General features: G+C 37.0%; 1 pseudogene; it reads right to left on the reverse strand.

The window, feature by feature from the left end:
• Positions 1–1,847: 1,847 nt before the first annotated feature.
• Positions 1,848–12,228, reverse strand: LOC118613771 (annotated as a pseudogene).
• Between the last annotated feature and the right edge of the window lie 227 nt (positions 12,229–12,455).

A 12,455-nucleotide genomic window follows, 5' to 3' on the forward strand; every position in this document is an offset into this window, starting at 1 on the left:
ATTGGATGGCTATTTCATTTATTTATTTATTCACCCATCCAATAAATCTTTTATTGGCTCCTAGTAGGTGTTGAGTAAGGAACTAGAAATACAGCCTTCAAGTAAGAAATGGTCCTGGCCAATTGCAAGATAATGTGACACCTGACTAGTTATTTTGCCTGTTAAAACTTTCTTTCTTTCTTTCTTTTTTATATTTATATTTTATATACCCTCACTTAAAAGAAATTTACTTAGTAAATGTAAAATTTAAGAAATAGAGATGTTAGAATTTCATTCTAAGGAATCATCAGATCCAGCCTTACCTGGTCTCCAGGCTTCTGAAATTTCACTTGCCGTGGGTCATGCTGTAGGGACATTAAGTACTGCAGCTGCTAGCTACATCTTTGAATTTAGTTTGACACCCTACTGTATGAGTGCTCTTCTCAGGTGCAAAGGCAGATTATAGGGAAAGTTCTCAAAGAGCCTTTACTTCTGCCTTTGATTCTAAAGAAAAATTTGGACACAGACTTTTAGGAAATTTCATTTCAAAATTTAGGTTGGAATCAGGAGTTAGGTTAGATGGGAATATTTTAAAGATCTTTGGTCTCTCTGGAAATCAGCATCAAGATAGCTTTGCTGCTATCTCTCTACTGATGAACCACATCTAAAACTATGATTGCCACTGCCCCTGGACCAGAAGTCCATTGTGAGTAAACTGCCATGTACGGCATGCTTGTACCACCAGAGCTCTTCTTTGCTTTGTAGGACACTTCTTTCCTGGAGTCTGCATTTCTACCTCTGACGCTTTAGCAGTGCAGACAGACCTGGCGGCTGATTTTCCTTGTGCTGTCTGCTCAAGTCACCTGTCCTGGATCCTCCCTAATCAGGCTCTGCCTACCTGTTAAGGATCCTTGATTGTATGGAGTTGAATATTCTTGATGCTTGGCTTATCTTTCATCTGAATGTTGCTCTGCCTATTGATAACAATTTTTAATTCATTCAACAAATATTTATTGAATGCCCGGAATTATTCTGGGACCTGGAAATACAACAGGGACTGAAATAGAACTGAACAAAACAAAACACCAATGTTGCATTCATGGAGCTTCACATTCTAATAGACATCAAAGCCTGGTGAACTGGGTTCTCCACACGCCCCCTCCCCATCTGACACAACTGGATATTTTCCCCTACACTTGAAAATTCTATTTCTAGGTCCTGATACTGCACTGTCTGCTGTCCCACTGCAGTGAAGGGGGTTGATTTTATAAAAAAGGAATGTTAACATGAAGAAAGGGTATGCTACCAAGAATAAGTACGTAGAGGTGGCACAAACCTGGAGATCAAAATGAGCTGAGGTTTGCAAGAATACAGGAAACAATAAATAAAACTGTTAAAGTTTTATTTAAAAAGAGGAACAAAGAGGCAGCTGTCCAATTGGGTGGAGTCAAGCCAGCAATGTTCTATTGTTGAAAGATTTCTTAGGAAAAATCATATTATTGAAGCTCAGTTTTGCTTCTGTCTTCTTATTGAGGAGAGTGAGGAGGAGAAAGGGGGAGAGGAGAGACATATTAGCAAGAGAAAGAGAAGCCCAAGGTAAAGAACCTGGTTACTCTAAATTGTCTTTCAACTCCAATAAATTTCATTCCAGTATTTTGTGAAAATGTGCAAATTACATTGATGATCTAATCTGTAAGGAAATAGGACTATAAAAAATGGTAGAAGTGTCACTTTACTGGAGATGGGTAAGTACTGTCCCTATTTTCAAAAAGTGGAAGAAGGAAAATTTTGCATAGTGCACACCAGTGACTTGATGTTGGATTTTTTTTAGGCGTATAATTATTTATTAATAGAATAGGCCTATAGACCTATTTCTTCTTGGACACACCCATGGTGTGACCAGTGCCACAGTGCTCTTGTTGTGTTGACCTTGGGCATGGAGATCCCAGTAGTGGCAGCCGAATCTTTGTCAGTTGCTCCAGGTCTTTATAAAGGTTGTTGACACCATTGGCCAGACTTGAATGTAATTTACACCTTTCATGTCTGTTCCAGAACCGGTCTTTGATTTTGTGCTGTCTCAGATTCTGCATGATGGTGACCACAAGCTCCACCCCATCCTCAGTGACCTCTCTTTTGTGAGTCAGTGTCTATTTTCCTCACCACCACATGAGCCTATCTTTGCTCCACACTCTTAATGACAGTGATGACGAAGGCTATTTTCTGCAACCCATGTTGGTGTTTAGCACTCACAATCTGTGCTGGCACTTCTTGGGGATTATTAGAGCTATGGCAATGGAATGTAGGCCTCTTGTGAGACAAACAGGTTGGATTTTTTTTTTTTTTTAAAAAAAGCTGTTTTAGAAGCCTCTAGGTCAAGAGTGAGCAAATTATGACTCACAGACCAAATTTGATCATTTTTTTTTTATTTTTGTAAATAAAGTTGTATTGCAAAGGAGACATGCTCATTTGTTTGTGACTGCTTTCATACTATAACAGCACTTTTGAGAAGTTGCAGCAGAGACTATTTGACTCACAAAAGCCTGTTTTCACTATGTATAAAATTTACTATATTTACTATGTGGTCCTTTATAGAAAAGTTTGCTGATCCTCATTCTACATAAAGAAGCACTGGGCACTAGGACTTGAGTTTTCTAAGAATGATTATGTTCAATGAAACTATATTCTAAGCAAATTTAAATCCTAATGCCCAGTGCTTATACACACACACACGTGTGTGTGTGTGTGTGTGTGTGTGTATTATAATGCATATGAGTATACACACACACACATATACACACATATTTATGTCAGGTTTACTAGGTATATAGATGAGGGAAACATTTTTTCACATTGAGCACCTGGTCTTCACTAAAAAGTCGACTACTAGTCCTTGAGTATTTACTATCTGTCAAACACTAGGAATATAAAGATGAATAATTGTCTGGTAGATGAAGCACATACATAAAAGAATAATTATAAAAAATAGTCCTTTTTATCAGAGGAGTGTTCCAGAATGGTGAGAGAGCTTTGAGGGGGGCAGTTTACCAACTAGAAGAAGACAAGGTACAAGTTGAGTACCAAAGAATGAAAGGGAATTAGCTCCTTGATGAGGCATGGTATTCCAAGCAAAGAGATCTGCTTCAGCAATGGTATAAGGCCCAGGGTAATATGTTTAGTGGGAGAATAAAACTTGTTATGATATTGTTATAAAGTGAAACGTGGGAAAGGGTAGATACAAGTTGAGGCAAGGTTCAGAGAACAATATTTTGTCAAGCGGATGAGTTTGAACTTTATTACAGAAGCAAAGGAAACCCATGAAAGCATTTCAATTGCTAAAGTAAAATTGTCAGATGTGTAAATTAGATGAGCCACTTTGACAATGGGGTGAGTTAAAACAGGAACCCAGTAGCCTGACTTGGGGGTTGTTGATAGAATCCAATTAAGAAGAGGTTAGTGCCTGGACTAGAGTGGTGATGTTATGGATGAAAGGAGGAACAAATTAGAGAAATATAAGACTTTGATAGGCATAATTTAGTGACATTTGATTTAGTGATGCAAGAGTATGATAAATCAAGAATAATTCATAGATTTTCAGTATAGTCCCTAGATAAATGATATTATCAGTAGCTGATAGGTAGGAAATCAGGAGGAGAGTCTGGTTTGGACATGGAAGAGATGATCAATTAAGTTCTGACTTGATCATCAGTTCTGTTATAACTGTGTTGCAGTTCACCTTCTTTCTCTACCCCAATGCCTGCATCTCACTTTCTTAAAGATGTTGTTCCTAAGAGCACCCCCTAAAAAGTCTTTGGCATGCATATTTCTACTTCAGAGTCTATGCTGGGGACCTGACCTAAGTATGACAGAAGCAAGCTGGATTTTATTTGCTAAATTTTAGTTAAATATTTGTATCTGCATTTTTAAGTGAAGTAGGTCAGCATTTTTCCCCTATATCATCAGGCTTTGGAATTAAAATTAATCTGGCTTCATAAAATGAATTAGGAGAATATTTTTCTTTTCTCTCATGGCTGAGATATATATAAACAACATTGGAATCGTTTGTTAAAGATTAAACCATCTGGTCTTTGTGCCTTTTTTCATGATAGATTCTTAATCACCAGTCTGACATCTTTTATGGTGATTGGCAATTAAGTAATTTGTGGTAAAATCGGTTTATTATACATCATTTTGCTTAAAGTTGCAGTTTCCAAGAACCTATCAATGCGATTAAGTAAGGACTTACTGTAATCATTTGTAGCTGAGTAGTTTTTGAGCAGGCCAGTACCCTTTTGCCTTCTGTTCACTTATTTATGTTTGCAGAAATGCTCCCATAGATGCTTGAGTTGGCTATCCCCACGACAGACCAACAAATCAGGTTCTAAGAAAGGGAGCAGGAAGGTGGTAAACACTAAAATCATGTCATGTAAGAGTGCTTTTAGATATCTTGGATATTAGATGGAAGAGAAAACTCAGGAGGTTTCATCACATTCTTAGAACATTATCATATGGAAGAGGACTTGGACTTGCTTGGGCTCAAGATGAAGAAGTAGGACTACTGGATAGAAAATACTAGTAGACAGATGCGGGCTCCATATCCCAAATAATTTTACAATAAGCAGAACTGTCTAAAGAGAAAGATAACCTTCGAAGAAAGTGAGTTCCCAGTCATGGAGATGTGTTGGGCTACATTTCTGACACCTATGGGGGGGATAAAGCAAGCTTGGAAGGGGCATGGGGGTGAGAATTGAAGCTGAGTTTAGAGTTGGGTGTGGAGCCTGATGTCATTTGGCCATTGGCCTTGGTGTCTGGAACCAAGGGGGCACTTACTGAAAGCTACTTTTTAACGAAGGGTCGGATCACACCTAAAGGGTCAGTCTGAGTGTAAATTGCCAATCCAAAGAGAATTAGACAGGGATAAATGGGATGGGAATTAGGAAGAGCAGTTTGGAGAAGATAGTGGTGGGAGGGTGATCTGGAGCAGTTCCTGAGTTTGATGGAAGGAAAGAGAAGGATGTGGGTGATATTGGTAAGACTGACTCTGGTCTTTCCATCTTTGGCACAGTTAGGTCTGGGTAGTTAAAAGGGCCAGAGAGCCCTGGACTGAACTATGGTGAATACTCAAGAATTATATGAGATGTGTCTTTTAAAATGCTTCAAAACCTTGGTAGAAACCTTCGAAAATCACCACACCTGACAACCAAAAATAAGTTGCATAAATCCTGCCTTTCCTGTTTATGAATTTGTACTTTGGGATGAAGTTAGAGCATTTGGCTAACTTCAAACATTTGCAATCTTTTTGAGTTGTGTAAAGAATAATGTTAGAAATGAATTTGGCATCTGCTAGTAAGCTTATTTAAAAATTGGTAAAGTCACATTCATGTGACATAGAACTTTTTTAAAAAAAATGCTTAAAAATTTTATTCTGATTGTAAAATTCATGTTCTTTGTTTTTTAAAAAAGAAAATACAAAAGAAAATCACAAAGAAGAAAATTAATATAAAACCTATAATTCTATCACCTGGAGATAACATGCTACATAATTTGGAATGTAGTTTTTTACTTTTTCCTTGTGTGTATTTAATAAGCATAAATTAATATTAAATGAACTATTTTATACCTTTTTTCACTTCATATATCTCTAACTTTTACTATGTAATTAAATATGAGGGTGCATAGAGTGGTAGATAAGGATATGCATTGTTCTGGAGTTAAGCTGCTTGAGTTTTGAATACACTATGAAGCCTTTTTATGCTTTAGTTTTTTCATCTGTAAAATGAATAAAATAATGATTTATGTCATAAGGTAAGATTGTTAGTAACATAATCCATGTAAAGCTCTTTGAAGAGTGTTCAGACATTTTAATGGCTGCATGATATACAATTATGTAAATACATCATATTATACTGAAGCAATTTTATCTGTCAGATAGCATTTATGGCTCCCAATTCCAGCTGTTATTGCAAGCTTGATTTTTAAAATACTCATAAAATTGCTTAAAAGTCATATCAATAAATAATTACCGATTCTATATTTATAGAAATATAAAATTAAGATTCTCTAATCTTTTTCCATATTAGAGAGACTAAGTAATTCAGAACTCCTTTCCTCTGTATGAGCTAGTTATCTAGCTCTCAAATGCTAACCCATTGTTTAGCATATCATTTAGAAACTAAAAATAATGCTTTGTACTTGCCAGCATGAGAAATTACAAAACAAACATTTTATCCAAAGAAAACTGTTAGGAAGAAATTATTTTTAAAAGAGATGGCACAAAAATATCTTTAGCAGTTTTTATAACTGGTCTCAACTATAAAACCTAATAATAAATGGATAATTAAAATGTAAGTCGGGAAATTTAGAGACAACTGCATTCAACAAAAACAGAATATACATTCTTTTCAAGTTACACACAGAACATTTATCAAGGTAGATCACATTCTGGGCAATGAAAATATCTCAATAAATTTAAAAGTATTCAGGTCACACAAAATATGTGCTCTGACCACAGTAGAATTAAATTAGAAATCAGTAATAGAAAGACGTGTGTAAAATCTGCAGATATTTGTAGGCATCAGTAATCCATAGGCTGAAGAAATCAAAAGGGACATGAGAAAGTATTTTAAACTGATTGAAAACAATAATGAAACATATCAAAATTTGTGGGACTTAAAGCAATAGGACTAAACATCTATGTTAAAAAGTAGATCTCACATTAATAGAAAGGATCCGAAATTACCAAAGCAATTTTTAAATAGAAGGATAAAAGTAGAGGACTAACACTCTCTACCAGAGGATTAATAGACTTACTCTAAAGTTACAGTAATCAAAAATGTGGTATGATACCAAAATTATACTCCATAAAACAAAACATTGATCAATTAGATTTCATCAAAATGAAAACCTCTGCTCTTCAAAAGATGCTATTAAGAAAGTAAAAAGATAATCCTTAAGCTAGGAGGAAATATCTGTAAATCATATTCTTGATAAAGGTCTTATGTTCAGAATATATATGTGGAACTCTCAAAACACAATAGAAGGAAAACAGCAGCCTAATAAAAACTAGGTGAAAGATTTGAATGGTCATTTCACCAAAGACAGGGGATGGCTAATAAACACGTGAAATAAACCTACCACAGATTTTAGCATATTCTGCTTATTTATCTAAGATAAAAGAAAGCATATGTCTATATAAAGATGTGTACATAAATAGTCATAGCAGCTTTATTTGTAATATCCAAAATATTACAAAATATTCATCAATAGGTGAATTGATAAACAAATCATGGTCTACACATACAATGAACTACTCTTTAGCAGTAAAAAACAACAACAAAAAAACTATTGATGAACCCACCCACCGATATTGGTGAATATCAAAATAATTATGCTGGTTGAAAAACTCAGACAAAAAAGAGTACATACTGTATGATTACATTTACGAGAAATTCTAAAAAAAATGCAAAGTAATCTATGGTGATGGAAGCAGATAAGTGGTTGCCTCAGAATGGAAAGAGTGGCAGAGGAAGGGATTAGGATTACAAGGCTCAAGAGGAAACTTGTAAGGGTGATGGATATTTTATTATCTTGAATGTGGTGATGATTTCACAGGAATGTAAACATCAAATTGTATACTTCAAACATGTGCAGTTGACTGTGTGTCAATTATGCCTCAATAAAGCTGTAAAAAAAAAAAACGAACACAAAACTTATGTAGACCTCCTTTTGGGCTCTATACTCAGGTTTCACATACTTTTTAGATTGTGGGGTTGGTCATTTTAACTGTTTAGCATATGAAATGCCAAGGTCATTAAGCTTCATTCATAGAAACATCTTAGGTGGCTGAAGACAGCCTTCCAACCATGCTTGCTCTCTCACTTGGGACTGAATCCGTGGAGCCAAGGCTCCTCCATTCTTTTTCCAGGCAATGTCAAAAAGCGAAGGGTATTACCAGACTGTGAGTACCCTGCTGCAGAAACCACTTGTCATTTAACTTGTGATCATGGAAACATTTTATACAGGGTCTGCTGAGTGTCAAGTGTATATTTGTACACTTTGCACACTGAAATGAATCCAGTGGAATCATAGTGGCTTAACATAGTGACTATGGCATCGACTCAGAGGTTTACTTTGACCCAGAATTTTAAGGAGCCTCTTTACTCATTTAACTTTTTTTCAGATCCAAAGCGCACAGTCCCATTGCAGATAAACAATCTACTCAAATTCCTGACTGTTTTGCAAGCCCTTGACAAATGACTCTGGCATATATGACAGTGTGTGGCTATCTAGAATCTCGGCCCATAGCCTGAGTCTCATCCTTCTGTAATTGCAAACTCCTCACTCTCTAGGTTACAAACCTATAGCTGGTTGTCTGGATCTTTTGTGTCCATTCTTGTAACCCTGCCTTAATGTTCCCAGATGCCCAACATAATGCTTCTTGACTACATCTCTCAGCAACTCCCTTCAAAACAAAACATAACTGCAACTAAAGACGTCACAGGGTAAAATACCTTCTCCCTGGTGCTCAACCCTAGCTGGACACTAGGCTCTCCTAGAGAGATTTCTAAAGCATGATGGGTATACCTTAGACCAATTAAATCAGAATCCTTAAGGGTGACCCCCAGGCATAAAGTTTTATTTTTTTGAACTTTTTCTTTTTTTCTCCCACTTTACTGAAATATAATAGACAATTAGATGTTTGTGTTTACACTGTACCATTCAGTTTTTTTTTCAATTACAGTTGGCATACAATAGTATATTAGTTTCAGTTGTATAGCATAGTGATTAGAGGTATATATAACTCACAAAGTGATCACCCCACTATATCTAGAATTCCTCTTCCTCCTTACATATTTATTACATTACTATTTTCCTAATGCTATACTTTATATCTCCATGTCTATTTTGTGACTATTCATTTGTACTTCTTAATCCCTTCCCTTTTTTGCCATTTCCTCAACCCCTCTCCTATCTAGTAGCCCTCAAAATATTCTCTGTATCTGAGTTTATTTCCATTTTTTTGTTGTTGTAGTTATTTTGTTCTTTAGATTCCACATGTATGTGAAATCATACGATATTTGTCTTTCTCTATCTGACTAACTTTATTCAGCACAATACCCTCTAGGTCATTCAAGACAATCCCATCCCCTTCCTTTTAGTTTGTGTATGTCTTTTAATCTGAAATGAGTCTCTTGTAGGTAGCATATGTAGGGTCTTGTTTTCTTATCTATTTGGCCACTCTATCTTTCGGTTGGAGCACTTAATACTTTTCCATTTGAGGTGCTTGTTGATAAAAATGTAGTTATTACCACTATTCATATTTTTGATACTTTTTTTTTTTTCTTAAAGAAGTCTCTCCAACATTTCCTGTAATACTGGCTGGTAGTGATAAATTCCTTTAGCTTATTTTTGTCTAGGAAGCTCTTTAACTGTCTTTCGACTCTAAATGGTAGCTTCTCTGGATAAAAAATTTTTGGTTGTAGATCCTGGGTTTTCATTACGTTGAATATTTTATGCCAAAGTCTTCTGTCCTACATGGTTTCTTTTGAGAAATCAGCTGCCAGTCTTATGGGTGCTCCCTTATAAGTAACTAACTGCTTTTCTCTTGCTGCTTTTAAGATTCTCTCTTTGTATTTAACCTTTGGCATTTTAATTATAATGTGTCTTGGTATGGGCCTCTTTGGATTCATCTTTTTGGGGACTCTCTGAACTTCTTGGGATTGTGCGTCTATTTCCTTCATCAGGTTAGGGAAGTTTTCCATCATCATTTTGTCAAATAGCTCTTCGATGTCTTGTTTTCCCCTCAAATACCCCTATGACATGGATATTTTTACATTTAATCGTGTCCCGTAGGCTTCTTAAATTACTATAGTCTTGGCTTCTTTTTTCTTGCCATACTGATTGAGTATCCTTGGCTTCCCCATCTTCTATATCAGTGGTTCCATCCTCTTCTTTATCCACTCTGTTGATTCCATCCAATATACTCTTCACTTCAGATAATATGTTCTTCATTTATGACTGGTTCCTTTTTATAATTTCCATTTCCATTTTTACATTTTTTTATCTCTTTGTTAAAGTTCTCACTGAGTTCATCTATACTTTTCCTAAGTTCATTGAGCATCTTTATAACCAGTGTTTTGAACTCTGTATCTGTTAGATTATTTGACTCCATTATTCCTGGATCTCTGTTCTGTTCTCTCATATGGTTTTGCTTCTTTGTCTTTACATTTTGGTTGCCTTTATGTGTCTTTTTCTATATAATAAGCAAAGCTCCTCAGTCTCCCAGTCTTATTAGCATGGCTTTGTATAGTAGGTGTCCAGTGGCCAAGTCCTGAGAGGGGTTCAGCCACAGGCCTAGGTTAGCCCCAGCCTGTGCCCATCTGGGGCCACCTGTTAAGATTCAGCAAGCAATCCACAGATGTTGTGCTTATAGTTACTTTAAGAGGCCATACCAAAAACTGAGGTCAGCTGCCAGTAGTGCGAGTCTTGGTGCTGCTCAGTAAGTGTCAGAGGACTTGCTGAGGACACACTGAATGTGGCTTGGGTGGGGCACTGAGTTGGGGGAGGCAGAGTTTCAGGGAATCCTTTTGGCAGAGAAACCTCTGTTATCCAGTTAGATGATGTCTCGGCTATGGTGGCACTGAATCCGCACACTGGGAGGAGGGAGGGCTCAACAGAGGAACAATGGATGCCGCTGGCACTTCTGCCTGGAAGAGAGCCTCGCTTCCTGACCCTCGAGCCCTCACTCTGACAACTCAGTGTCCTCCTGTAAGTTCCAGGTACCCCCTGTGCAGCCAACCCAGTGCTCAGAGCGAGCAGGTCAATCACCGCGAATGTCCGCTCAGAGACATGGGACGTGGCCCCTTTAAGAGGGATCTGCGGCTGCTGCTACCATAGCCTCTGTCCTACTCAGCTGCTGGGGACCTGCAGCCTCATGTCTTCACTCCTTCCTACCTCCTCCCATGGCAGGGCGATTTCTTACTTCTCTCCCTAGTGGTAGTGCTTCTGTTCATCTGGATCCCAGGTGACTTTACTTGCTATTTTCTCCGTGTTTCTGTCACAACTTTGATGTGGTCACAAGAGGGATGAACAAAGCCTCTATCCTCTATGCCATTTTTTTTCACCCTCTGCTTTTTTTTTTTTTTTTTTTTTTTTTTTTTTTTTTTTTTTTTTTAAGCTCTACAGAGAATTCTAATGTCCAGCTAGTAGTGAAGCACTGTTAGGTCGACGGTATCATCTTTTTGTATGGAAAGTCAGCATTTTCTTAACATGTCTGAAAAATCCTGACTGCCTTTGTTTTAGCCTCTACAACTACATTTTCCTGAAAGGCAAAATTCTCTCATTGGTTAGGTATAGGTCATGGTAGTTATGGGAAGATTTAGCCTGCAATAAAGAATAAAACGAAACTTAATTTCTGTAGGAAATTACTTTGTACTGTATAGTAAATTACACTTTTCATTGGGAAGTAATGAAATAAGAATTTGTCATTGGCTAAAATAGTATAATGTTTAATTTTTAAAATTACGTCATTAAAAGACAATTAGCTGAATAGGTAATAATTTGGCTAATTGCAATGATTAAATGATTGCTTCCATAATGTAAATTACTTTCCACTATAGTCAGTGATCTAAAATATTTTCTAAACATCTAGCAGTATTTTAAACATTAGATCATTTTGTGAGCAAATGGCCTATATTTGGCTGAGAGACTCTATGACCAGTTTGTCGGCTACACCAAGGAAGAAACTGGACCAGTCAGCCAGAGTTGCAAGAAATGGTCAGGACCTCTGGGCCTTAGCCAAGCAGGTTGGCATTCCAAGCATAGCTCCAGTGCTGGTAGGGAGAGGAGACTCTGCAGGTGCTCAGGGCTCTTGCTGGTGTAATAGATACTGTCTCTGTGTCTGAAAAAATCTTCTGAGTCTCAGTTTTTCATCTGTGATCAGGAGAAAGAGGATAATAAACCCTATCTCACAAGACTTTTGCTACAATATGTATGATTTTCAGCATAATATCTGGCATATAGTTAATACTCAAGAAATGAGAGTAATTTTTATTTTTTAAATTATTTTTTTGCACCAGAACTTTTATTGCTTTTGGCTCTTTATTTGGCTGGCCATACAGAAGACTTACAGAGACACAGGGTCACTGCACAGTTGGTTATATCACTTGCTTCTAGATGACAGTTTTTTATGCTGTGAGGTGGAATGGCAGGCAGGGGTGAGGCTAGGTTCATTGGTAGGGGTCCCTCCTCCATTGAGGAGGGCTTGGGAGAGGGCCTATAGGGAGAGGGCCTCTTCACACAGCATTGAGGGAGAGCCTCATAGATCCAGGCTCAGAAAGTGATGCCTGTAGATCAAACAGTGGAAAACAAACCCATTGAACAGACATTCCTACAGAGATTTGCAATTTTTTTTTTTTTTTGCAAAATCTATTTTCTGCTGGCTGTTAGGGAAAAAAAGTTTTCTTCTCTATTATGTTTTG

Source organism: Rousettus aegyptiacus, unplaced genomic scaffold, assembly GCF_014176215.1.
Source record: "Rousettus aegyptiacus isolate mRouAeg1 unplaced genomic scaffold, mRouAeg1.p scaffold_m13_p_1, whole genome shotgun sequence".
Taxonomy (NCBI): domain Eukaryota; kingdom Metazoa; phylum Chordata; class Mammalia; order Chiroptera; family Pteropodidae; genus Rousettus; species Rousettus aegyptiacus.